The following is an 11,694-nucleotide window of genomic DNA, read 5'->3' as shown; positions in this document are numbered from 1 at the left end:
CATTCACTCAGGACTACCAAGATAAGACGTAATTACATCAGAGTTAATATAGGAACAAGTAATAGGTTTATTCCATGCTGAAAAAAAGAAGAAAGAGAACACAACGTTTCGGCCGTGGAGCCTTCTTCAGGTGTCAGAGTTAATACAGTGCCTTGCGAAAGTATTCGGCCCCCTTGAACTTTTCAACCTTTTGCCACATTTCAGGCTTCAAACATAAAGATATAATTTTTTTATTTTATGTGAAGAATCACCAACAAGTGGGACACAATTGTGAAGTGGAACGAAATCTATTGGATTTTTGAAACTTTTTTAACTAATAAAAAAATGAAAAGTGGGGCGTGCAAAATTATTCGGCCCCCTTGCGTTAATACTTTGTAGAGCCACCTTTTGCTGCGATTACAGCTGCAAGTCGCTTGGGGTATGTCTCTATCAGTTTTGCACATCGAGAGACTGAAATTCTTGCCCATTCTTCCTTGCAAAACAGCTCGAGCTCAGTGAGGTTGGATGGAGAGCGTTTGTGAACAGCAGTTTTCAGCTCTTTCCACAGATTCTCGATTGGATTCAGGTCTGGACTTTGACTTGGCCATTCAAACACCTGGATACGTTTATTTGTGAACCATTCCTTTGTAGATTTTGCTGTATGTTTGGGATCATTGTCTTGTTGGAAGATAAATCTCCGTCCAAGTTTCAGGTCTTTTGCAGACTCCAACAGGTTTTCATCCAGAATGGTCCTGTATTTGGCTGCATCCATCTTCCCCTCAATTTTAACCATCTTCCCTGTCCCTGCTGAAGAAAAGCAGGCCCAAACCATGATGCTGCCACCACCATGTTTGACAGTGGGGATGGTGTGTTGAGGGTGATGAGCTGTGTTGCTTTTACGCCAAACATATCGTTTTGCATTGTGGGCAAAAAGTTCGATTTTGGTTTCATCTGACCAGAGCACCTTCTTCCACATGTCTGGGGTGTCTCCCAGGTGGCTTGTGGCAAACTTTAGACGAGACTTTTTATGGATATCTTTGAGAAATGGCTTTCTTCTTGCCACTCTTCCATAAAGGCCAGATTTGTGCAGTGTAAGACTGATTGTTGTCCTATGGACAGACTCTCCCACCTCAGCTGTAGTTCTCTGCAGTTCATCCAGAGTGGTCATGGGCCTCTTGGCTGCATCTCTGATCAGTCTTCTCCTTGTCTGAGCTGAAAGTTTAGAGGGACGGCCAGGTCTTGGTAGATTTGCAGTGGTCTGATACTCCTTCCATTTCAAGATGATCGCTTGCACAGTGCTCCTTGGGATGTTTGAAGCTTGGGAAATCTTTTTGTATCCAAATCCGGCTTTAAACTTCTCCACAACAGTATTACGGACCTGCCTGGTGTGTTCCTTGGTCTTCATGATGCTCTCTGCGCTTTCAACAGAACCTTGAGACTATCACAGAGCAGGTGCATTTATACAGAGACTTGATTACACACAGGTGGATTCTATTTATCACCATCAGTCATTTAGGACAACATTGGATCATTCAGAGATCCTCGCTGAACTTCTGGAGTGAGTTTGCTGCACTGAAAGTAAAGGGGCCGAATAATTTTGCACGCCCCACTTTTCATTTTTTTATTAGTTAAAAAAGTTTCAAAAATCCAATAGATTTCGTTCCACTTCACAATTGTGTCCCACTTGTTGGTGATTCTTCACATAAAATAAAAAATTTATATCTTTATGTTTGAAGCCTGAAATGTGGCAAAAGGTTGAAAAGTTCAAGGGGGCCGAATACTTTCGCAAGGCACTGTATATATCACATACATTAACTCTAATTATATCATATCTCATAATATATATCAGCTATAAAGTGTTGTTGTCAACCTTGTAGATTATGTCAGTCTCAAGCAGTTAAATAATATTTTTCTGACAGTTAATTAGCAGATTCTATTGGAATATCCCTTACTACCAAACTTTTATTAACTTTTTGTTTTTGTTTTTGCTACAAAATACTAGTTTCTGAATACCCTTCCACTCACCAGATATTCTATAAATACCAGTGTCTCGCATCTGAAGTCATAGTAATTATTTTTAATAAAAGGTCCATCTTACTTTGTAATCTCCTCAAACAATGTTTCTGACAGCACAGTCGGATGATTTTAATATTTTAATTTTTATCGTAATACCTGTTTAATTTGTCTCCTGTTGATCATCATGTTCTTTCTACATTGAAAGAGGAGTACCAGAAGCATTCTAACACTTTTCTAATAATCTTTGTGTGCCTTGAGCAAACAGAAAGGGCACAAGAATGTAGCTGAAGAGGCCCCTGTCTTTAGCTCCATATGGCTCTCATGCTGTGATCTCAGCCACACAGTGACCTGGTGCTCTTTGTGTGGGGAAGTGAGGGAGATGAGTTTGTCTTTCTCAGGACAGTGATTACCCAGTACTCTCCATGACGGATGTTTGCCAAAGGTGGCTGAATGTCTAGCAGAGAGCAATCTGGTCAGGATCAAATGGTCCAAGGTCACTGGTCATCACCCAAAAGAAGATCCACCAGTGGGAGATCAGTAGGGTGGTACCAGAACTTAACCTGACAGCATCTCAGCCAATCATCAGCTGTGATGTACAGAATTGTGTCCAAGATATTCTTTCTGCAACAGAAGAAATCTAGTGTTCATGAACCAACTGTTATTTTTACTGTCTATGTTTGCTGTCTAAGACAGTTGGACTCTTTCTTATGTCAACATGTTGCATGTCCGAATATATTCAAAAATAAGTTGTAGCTGGGACAAACCAAGTTCTCTCACCTGTCTACCTTGCGCCAGAACCAGGAAATCAAACGGTGTACAAACTTTGTTTTTAAAGACTAAAGTTCAGCATGACGTGGTTATTCACAGATGAACCCAGCTACCTGTCTGACTGCGTTTACACAGCAACCGGCCAGACTGGTAAAACTAGCCAACTCCACAGTGCCCCCGCTGCTGGGAATATGGACCTTGGTGTGAGTGTGTGAGTGTTTGTGTTTGTGTATCTGTCTGCCTCACAGCTTCACTCTTAAAATGATTTAAATGAGAATTAGAATAATTACAGTTCTTTGAATAATGTGACGGTGTTAAATGATCTCTTACAGTAGTGTAATAAACTTGTAAGTGCACCTGCAGCAGGTCCCAGCTGCAGCAGTGCAGTCGCTGTACAGTCCTGCTGAGGGAGGTTTTTGTACGGCTGTGTAACACTGTGTGAACACACCACCACTGTGAGCACTCTGACAGTAATAATCTCCTGCATCTTCAGGCTGGACTCCTGTGATGGTCAGAGTGAAGTCAGTCCCAGATCCACTGCCACTGAAACGCTCTGGGATCCCAGTCTGACGGGTAGTTGCATAATAGATCAATAGTTTAGGAGCTTCTCCAGCTTTCTGTTGGTACCAGTGGAGGCAGTTGTTGCTATACACTGCAGGACTGGTCTTACAGCTCACAGTGACTGTCTGTCCAGAGAGAACAGATTTCACTGTTGGAGTCTGAGTCACAGTAACCTGTCCACTGGATTCTGTAAACAAGACAAAACACAGGGATTTAATTTCTTTTAGCTATTTTACTCTTTTCTGTAAAGCTTGTTTACATAATATGCTAACAGCTATATACTCCACAAACCATAAAATATATTAAAGTCAACACCTAGCCAATAATTAATTATAATGCACACTTTTTACAGATTTGTAAATATATTTGCCTCTGAAAATAAATTTGCTACACTTCTGTTGAAGTTCTTTAAATTTTAGATTTATTCTAAATTTATCCAGTTCTTTAAACTTTAACTTTTAAAGGTTAATGTTGTAAAATTAATGTTAATAATATAAATATAATAAAATTAGAGAAGCATTTTCTTTAATCCTCACCTTGAGCAAAGAGCCCCAGTGTCCCCAGTAGTATAATCAGAGGCATCATTATCCTGTGTGTGTCAGTGGCTCTGAAAGGGCTGAACAGTGACTGATCCACACTTCAGTCTTAAAGTCTTAAAGTGTCTTAAAGTGTTTGGAGCAGTGAGGCGGCACAAGTATGCAAAGTTCCTTCCTGTATGCAAATACTGTCACAGAGAGAAAAGGCCTGAGCTGAGAGAACAGCCTGGACTCCAGTGATTATCAGTGTAAAGGCTGTTACAGACTCACCACCAGTGAATCAATCAGGAAACCCAGACAGATGGGCTGCATGCAATATGGATTCTACTCTAGTCCGTAGAGATATCTACACAATTCACACTATCTGACCCTAACCACACTTTATACCCAATCTTTTTTTAAAATGCTTTCTTCTGTTTCTCTCATTTAATCTTAATTCTGAATCTGTCACGATCGCTACTCCTCCTCTTAAGGGCGCTCCAGCCCTTCCTCGTTCCGTCCCATTCCCCACACCTGTTTCTTATTCCAGCCCCTCTTTAGTTCTACCTTTAAAGCCATACGCAGGCGATTGCTCAGGGCTTCTTATTGAATCCCGTTTCGTGAGAGCCCGGGGTCCTGCTGCGTCTGGCTCCGTTATGGTTTTAGTTTCCTGTTCCTGATTCCTTGTCCCGCCGGTCCCGACCCGGTTCTGGTTTTTAGTTTCTTTGGGATGGATACCCTGGTCTTGGACTTCGCCTCCCGTTTTGGATTCCCCTTTTGGATTTATGCTTGGATTGTTAGCCCCGGACTCACTTCCCCTGGACACCTGCTCACCTTGGACATGCCCCCCTGTCTCCTGACTGACTCCTGCATGATATTTTTCCCTATTGTTTCTTCACCTTTCGGATCGTGTCGTCCGCATAGGGACCGGAAAGAACTGTTTCCTGACAGAATCTTTATACACATGTGCCTCTTTTTTAATGAGTCAGCATCTCTGCAGGATAGAGTAGAATCCAATCTTCCCACAGTAATAATCTTCTACATTTTTAGCCTGGACTTTTATTGTCAGTGTAAAGGCTGTTCCAGACCCACTGCCATTGAATCGCATCAAGAACCCCAGATTTATGGGTTGTAAGCAATATGGATTCTACTCAAGTCCATAGAGCCTGTAGGTATGCAATGTGTTTAATTACAAGTCCTGGAGATTGGTAGCAGCATGAGCCGTCAGGTGGGAATGCAGGTGCAGGAGTTTCCCAGGGTGTCAGCAAGGTAAGTGTAGGGAGCTCCAGCTGAGAGATGTGGAAGACAGGCTGATACTGTGCAGAAAGCTGGCTGATAGTTGAGGGGAAGGGCAGGTGGCAGAGCAGAGAAACTCTGGGGTAAGACAGACAATGGAGCTGCTGAGCAGGAGCTGTCTGGTTGCTCAGTGAATAAGAATGGAAACTGCAGTAGGAAGCACGGCAGCTGAACAAGAAGCTGTGCACATACTGCCTGTGGAGAAAAAAAAAGTCTCCGCTAGTTCAATGCTATTATTACTATTCATTCTGAAATACCCTATGATATTTGGTGCAGCCTGGCTCCCATCAGTTTGCTATTGCCCTTCTGCCCAAGACATTCAGACACCCTCAGCATGATCATTCACTGATGGACCTGATAAAATCCTAATCAGTCCTCAGCTGTGATTTCATACCTTAAAATGTAGCCACCAACTCATTTCATTGGTAAACTCACTGGCTTCACTTCTATCTCTGACTAACTTGGCAAATTGGACTTTACCAACCACGTGACTGCAACAGTCCAGATCATGACTTAACTTTTCTCCAAGACATACTGTAAGACCCAGACAGTGAGTCACTAAAATAAAGAATTCTGCCCGAGATATTCTTCCTACAACACATTAAATCTTACAGTATATTTCGCAAACCAATTTTTAATTTTTGATTGATGAAACTGAGGCAGTTGGACTCTTTTTGTCAGCATTCTGAATATCCAGACAAACCTGTATTCAGTTAAGGGTTGTAGCTGGGACAAACAAATCAAGTTTATCCCACCTATCTTCCTTGAGGCTGTATCCAAACGGTTAACTGTGACCAGCATGTTTTAAGTGGAGTTTTAAGGTATGCCTATAAGGAGCAGAGGATGAGACACAATCAGCTGAGCCCTTATTCCACTCAACATAGCTGGAATGGAGTGGAGTGTGGTGAGTCTGGTTAAAGCAGCATATGGCTCTGTGTGTACAGACATACTGTAGCAGGACTGTAGGATTAAAGCTTAAAATGTAAGTTGCTATTATAAGACATCAGTTAATTCTTCTTAATGTTCAGTGACACCGATGATTAACTCCCTCCTCAATTCCTGCACTTTGTACAGTATGTTGGGCTGGAGAGCAGCACATTGAACAGAACATCTCTGACTTCAGGAATTGACTCTGGGGGAGTTTGCCCTCTGGTGGCACCAAAGTGATTTTACTTTTCTGTGAAAAGAAATTGCGAAAACTGTGAAACAGTACATTGAATGTACAGTACTTTTCTAAGCCAATATAATTTTCCATCTCCAGAACTCACTGACCTTGTGCAAAACCTGAAAACCATCAGAGAGCCAAACATTCCCTTGTAGCACCAGTTGTGTTTCCTGCTTTTAAAGAGGTTATTTTTCCAAACACTACAATCCCCCTGAAGCACCTCAAATCCAGAACAGAACAGGCTCTTTGTGGGTCCTGGCAGGAAAATAGAGTATCATCCTGGTTTCTTACTAAATACAATCATATTAAAAATTATACATACTGGAGATCATCGGATTTGTAATAGGTTTCAGAGCTGTACATGTTTTGGAGTTTCACTCTGATGCCTGAAATGCACCCAATTGGATCTGTAGAAGGAAAAACCTCTCTGGGTGTGTCTGATACCTTGTCTGTCTTCAAAGTGGTTCATAACGTATCACTCCCACTGTGGGCGTGTCTGATACCACATCGCTCCCACCTAACTATTCATCTTCAATTAATCAACTAGTAGGAGCTGTTCAATCAGAATAAAAAGCTGACAATTTAAAAACAGGTCGTGTAAAGATCTGTGTGCCGACGCTGCACAACTGAAGTGTGATAAAAGTGTAAACAAGCAAGAATATCAATGAAGTTATGAAAATGCACTGGAGGGGCAGAGCTCAGCTGGAATGGAAACCAGCAGACTGTGTTCCTGTAGCCCCAGGGCTGGGAGACACTGCTCTGATTTATTTTCATGCCCAGGGAAATGTGAGAATGACTCTCAGTGAGACTCTGACCTCTGGAGGGGCTCTGCCTGGGCATACAGACCTCCAGCCTGTAGAGATCACAGTGCTTTGGAAAGAAGAGCCCAGAGACCCTGCAGGCTTTTTTAAAACTCTGTCTTTACATGTGGAATGGCTTCTACAGATGCTTTATTTTTCACATGCCGGGCTGACCTCACGGTGGACTCCCTGGACGTCTCGATCCCCATGTGGAGCACGGTGGTATGCTCCCCCACTAAGCAGTCTCTCTGAAAGGACACGAGCAGGACCTGGTGATAATCTGTCAGCTGGAAGGGTATGAAGAGCGCAAAGGCGCCCAGGCTGGAATCATCTAGGCTCCACTTCTTCACCAGCCTGCCTTCGTACAGAGTGCAGACGCCCTCGCTGTGGATATTCTTCCTACAACACACGAAATCCTATATTTCGCAAAACTAATTATTGATTTTTAATTGATGAAACTGAGGCAGTTTAACTCGTTTTGTCAGCATTCTGAATATCCAGACATATTCAGTTTAGGGCTGTAGCTGGGACAAACCAAGTTAATCCCACCTGTCTTCCTTGAGGCTGTACCCAAGCAACAAGCAGAGACTCACCTTCCCCTGGAGGTCCTCTTACCAGCACTTGGGGATCCCAGTCCTCCGCTGGCCTTGCTACAGAACCTGCTATTCTTCTGTCTGTTTTTTCCTGGCAAACTCTCCCCAGTGACCCTGCTGTCTACTTTCCACACAGCTCCTCTCGCGCTGGTCTCCCCACCTTTTCCACAAACAGGTCCCAGTCTGCAGACTGCAGCCTTCACTCGCTCCCAGCCCAGTCAGCCCACACATCTCTCGCTCTCTGCTTCCTGCTCGCTGCCTCACCTCCATCTCATCTCTCTGATCTCCCAAAGATCCCTGCAGTCCTGCGCTTGGGGCTCAACCTGTCATTTCACTGCAGGGCTTAATAGCGGCTGGAGCACAACATACATGGTGTAGAACTTATTGATACAACACCAGAACATGCATAATAAACTATCAGTCTTAGTAGAATATATTTGTGAAATTATCTGCTGTGATAAGAAAGATTGATCTTTCACTCAGGTATTACCAAGATAAGACTTAATAACATCAGAGTTAATATATTTCACATATGTTAACTCTAATGATCTCATATCTCATAACATATATTGAATATAAAGGCTGAATAAATTACAAAAAAGAATAAATCACATGCCAATATTTTTGTCGGGTGGGTAGAAGAACGCTTCTTCGCTTCTTACACTGGCTATGTCCCTGACCTCTACAACCGATATATTGATGAATGCGTCGGTGCCGCCACATGCTCCAACAATCAGCTTGAGTTCTTCCTGCACCATTTCACCAACTTCCACCCGTCCCACAAATATACGGTTAACATATCTTCCACTACTCTTCCTTTTCTAGACATCAACTTCTACATCAAGTACCCCCGACTGTCCACTTCAGTTTATAACAAACCCACGGATTCACACAGCTACCCCCTGTACAGCTCATTTCACCCCAACCACACTAAAAACTCTCTTCCTTTTTCACAGTTCCTTAGGTTATGACAATTATGCAGCGACGACATCGACTTCGAGAACCAAGCCCTCGAAATGTACTCATTTTTTATCAACAGAGCACCCCAGCAGTGTGATTGACAGGGCCCTTGCCTGAGCCAAAAACACCCCCCGGACCATCAACCCGATCAGGAACTCCCGCCGTAACAACCGCATTCCTTTGGTGCTTCCTTACCACCCTAACACACTTCCTATCCCCAGGACCATTAACCAGAACTTTTCCATCCTACAGGATGATCCCTCCATTGGGGCCCTCTTTTCTGATCGCCCTATCATCTCATATCACTGACCACCTAATCTGCGTAACCTCCTTGTTCACAGCTCCCTTGACCACCCTCAACAACCATCCACACCAGGCACTTTCCCTTGCAACAGAGCTCGCTGTATCACCTGCAAGTACACAGCCACCACCACACTCATTCAAGGCCCCTCAGGACAATTCCGGATCACCTAGACAGCATCTTGTACCTCCAGCAACCTTATTTACTGTCTCTCTTGCAGTAAATGCCCAGCCATCTACATTTGAGAAACAGGAAGGAGACTCGGAGACCGCTTCAGAGAACACGTCAGGGCTGTGAAGATTAAAGATCTCTCCAAGCCCATTGTTTCTCATTTCACCTCTGATGGCCACGACCACTCTAATCTCTCCGTCTGTGTTCTCAAAGAAGGTTTTCTGAACTCATACATCAGAAAGACCACCGAAACTAAAATTATTCTGCAGCTAGGATCACACATTCTCCCTTCTCTTAACGACAGACTACTGTTCTTTTAAATTTTCTCCATTCATTGGAAGTGTGATTTCACACCTCTCTGTACCCATTCTGACTTCACACCTCTTGATTGGCCTCTCTTTCTGTCCCCTGCTCCCGCCTCTCACTCCTCCTCCCTCCCAACCTTTGTTCTCCCACTACTTTACCTTTGCCTACTGCCCTGTCTCTCTCACACCTGAAGAAGGCTCCACGGCCGAAACGTTGTGTTCTCTTTCTTCTTTTTTTCAGCATGGAATAAACCTATTACTTGTTCCTTAATAGATCAGGAGTTTAGGAGCTTCTCCAGCTTTCTGTTGGTACCAGTAGAGGTAGTTGTTATTATACACTGCAGGACTGGTCTTACAGCTCACAGTGACTGTCTGTTCAGAGAGAACAGATTTCACTGCTGGAGTCTGAGTCACAGTAACCTGTCCACTGGATTCTGAAAACAAGACAAAACACAGCAAGTGCAGGAATTTAATAACTACAATGCTTTAATTTCTTTTAGCTATTTACACGTATCTGAAAAGCTTGATTACATAATTTGCTAACAGCTATACACTCCATCACAAATTTAAAAAAATATGTTTACATCAACACCTAGCCAAGTATTAAATTATACCCTGAGCAGCGATGAGGAGTGTCCAGAGGAAGATGGTGATGAAGGTCATTGTTGCTGTGGGTTCTGTTGCCATGAAGGGCAGCTCTCAGTCATGAAGTGTTAAACTCACAGGACTATAAACACTCCCAGAGCACTGAAGCATGTACTGTCAATGCAAAGTGTCTCTTCTATGCAAATTATCTTCCTGGGTTCGGCAGCACTTGTAGCCAGTCAGTGATGGAAACACAAGCTTGGTGCTGTGTGTTGTGACAGAGCAAGATGAGCAGATTAGCATGAACACTCCCAGGACAGCAGGACTGGACAGAGAGCAGCTTTGTAAGGAGCAGAGGATGAGACACAAGCAGCTGAACCCTTATTGTACTCGGCACAGTTGGAATGGAGTGGAGTGTGGAGAGTCTGTTTAAAGCACCACTTGGCTCTGTGTGTTCAGACACAGGAGGACTGAAAGATTAAAGTTCAGACTGTAAATTGCTGTTATAAGTCATCAGTTAACTTCTTCTTAATGTACAGTGACACAGGTGATTAAGTCCCTCCTAAATTAGAGCACTTTTTGTATAGGGATGGAGAGCGAGTGTTTGAGCAGGACATCTCTGACTTCAGGGAAATAATCTGGGGGAGTGTGCCCTCTGGTGGCAGCAAAGTGATTTTTATTTTCTAAAAAATAAATTTACTAAAACCTCCATCCTACAAATTGTCTTTTCACCTTAAAATGGAACCTGAAATACCATTCCTATGTGTTTCATAGCTTATGCTTGTGGAAACCGCTCAGATAAAATGGTCAAAAACGGTACAAATAGCTCAGAGACACAAGAAAGACGAGGAGGCTAGTAGGCTCATCTTGCTTTCTCAGTTCTACTTAGCTAACTGGTAGGCTGTGTGTTGAAATCCTTGTTAGTCCACTGCTGTTGTGCCCTTTTAGAATGCATTTCACCCAGTTTGCTCCAGCTAAGCGATGGGTTGAATCAGTGGTCATTTTTGATGATCCAAATTGCTCATCCTGCATCTTGAATAGAATCGTCTTTAACACCACAGCTGTGACAGCAGCTTGTTCCAGACAACTGGGTGTAAACAGTTGTCTCCTGTTCTTGAGGCAATTAAATTTCAACTCCTATTGGTTGTCCCAAATCCAACCTGGATCCAAGTGTAGATCTTGATCTAGGATATTTAAAAAATTAAGACTGAAATAATTTTTCACAATTTTGAATTTTCAATCAGAGCGGATACCCCTCCTGTATTCGCTGTTTTCAATCCAAATGATTTGTGTAGTGCATTAGGCGCCATTCAACATGTTTTGGCCACAATATTTCACCAGAAGCTAATTTACTGTCACACACAGAACAAGAAGATGGTGTCCTTAAAGAATGACATGGCTGCCTAAAAGGTGGTGAACCCCTGCAGAAAGAACTAGAGAAAGCAAAACCTGCTTTGTAGCAGTTTTATAAACATACTTAATGTACACTGAATGTACATTTTTAAGCCAATACATTTTTTCCATCTCCAGAACTCACTGGCCTTGTGCAAACCCTGAAAAGCATCTAAGACCCAAACATCCCATTGCAGCTCTAGTTGTGTTTTGTGTTTTTAAGGATGTTTTTTTCAAACACTATGTTCCCCTTAAATCCAGTAGAGCTGCATGCTCTGTGGTTGTCC

General features: G+C 42.9%; 1 long non-coding RNA gene across 1 annotated transcript; it reads right to left on the bottom strand.

Moving 5' to 3' along the window:
* Positions 1-3,475: 3,475 nt before the first annotated feature.
* On the bottom strand, positions 3,476-4,830 carry LOC148647127 (uncharacterized). Its single transcript, XR_015927761.1, has 2 exons — positions 3,861-4,830; positions 3,476-3,511 (listed from the first exon to the last, which is right to left on the bottom strand). It is a non-coding gene; the product is annotated as an uncharacterized LOC148647127 (long non-coding RNA).
* Positions 4,831-11,694: the final 6,864 nt, after the last annotated feature.

This window comes from Lepisosteus platostomus, chromosome 16 (assembly GCF_059453375.1).
Source record: "Lepisosteus platostomus isolate fLepPlt1 chromosome 16, fLepPlt1.hap1, whole genome shotgun sequence".
Taxonomy (NCBI): Eukaryota; Metazoa; Chordata; class Actinopteri; order Semionotiformes; family Lepisosteidae; genus Lepisosteus; species Lepisosteus platostomus.
This window is presented reverse-complemented; position numbering and strand designations above follow the sequence as displayed.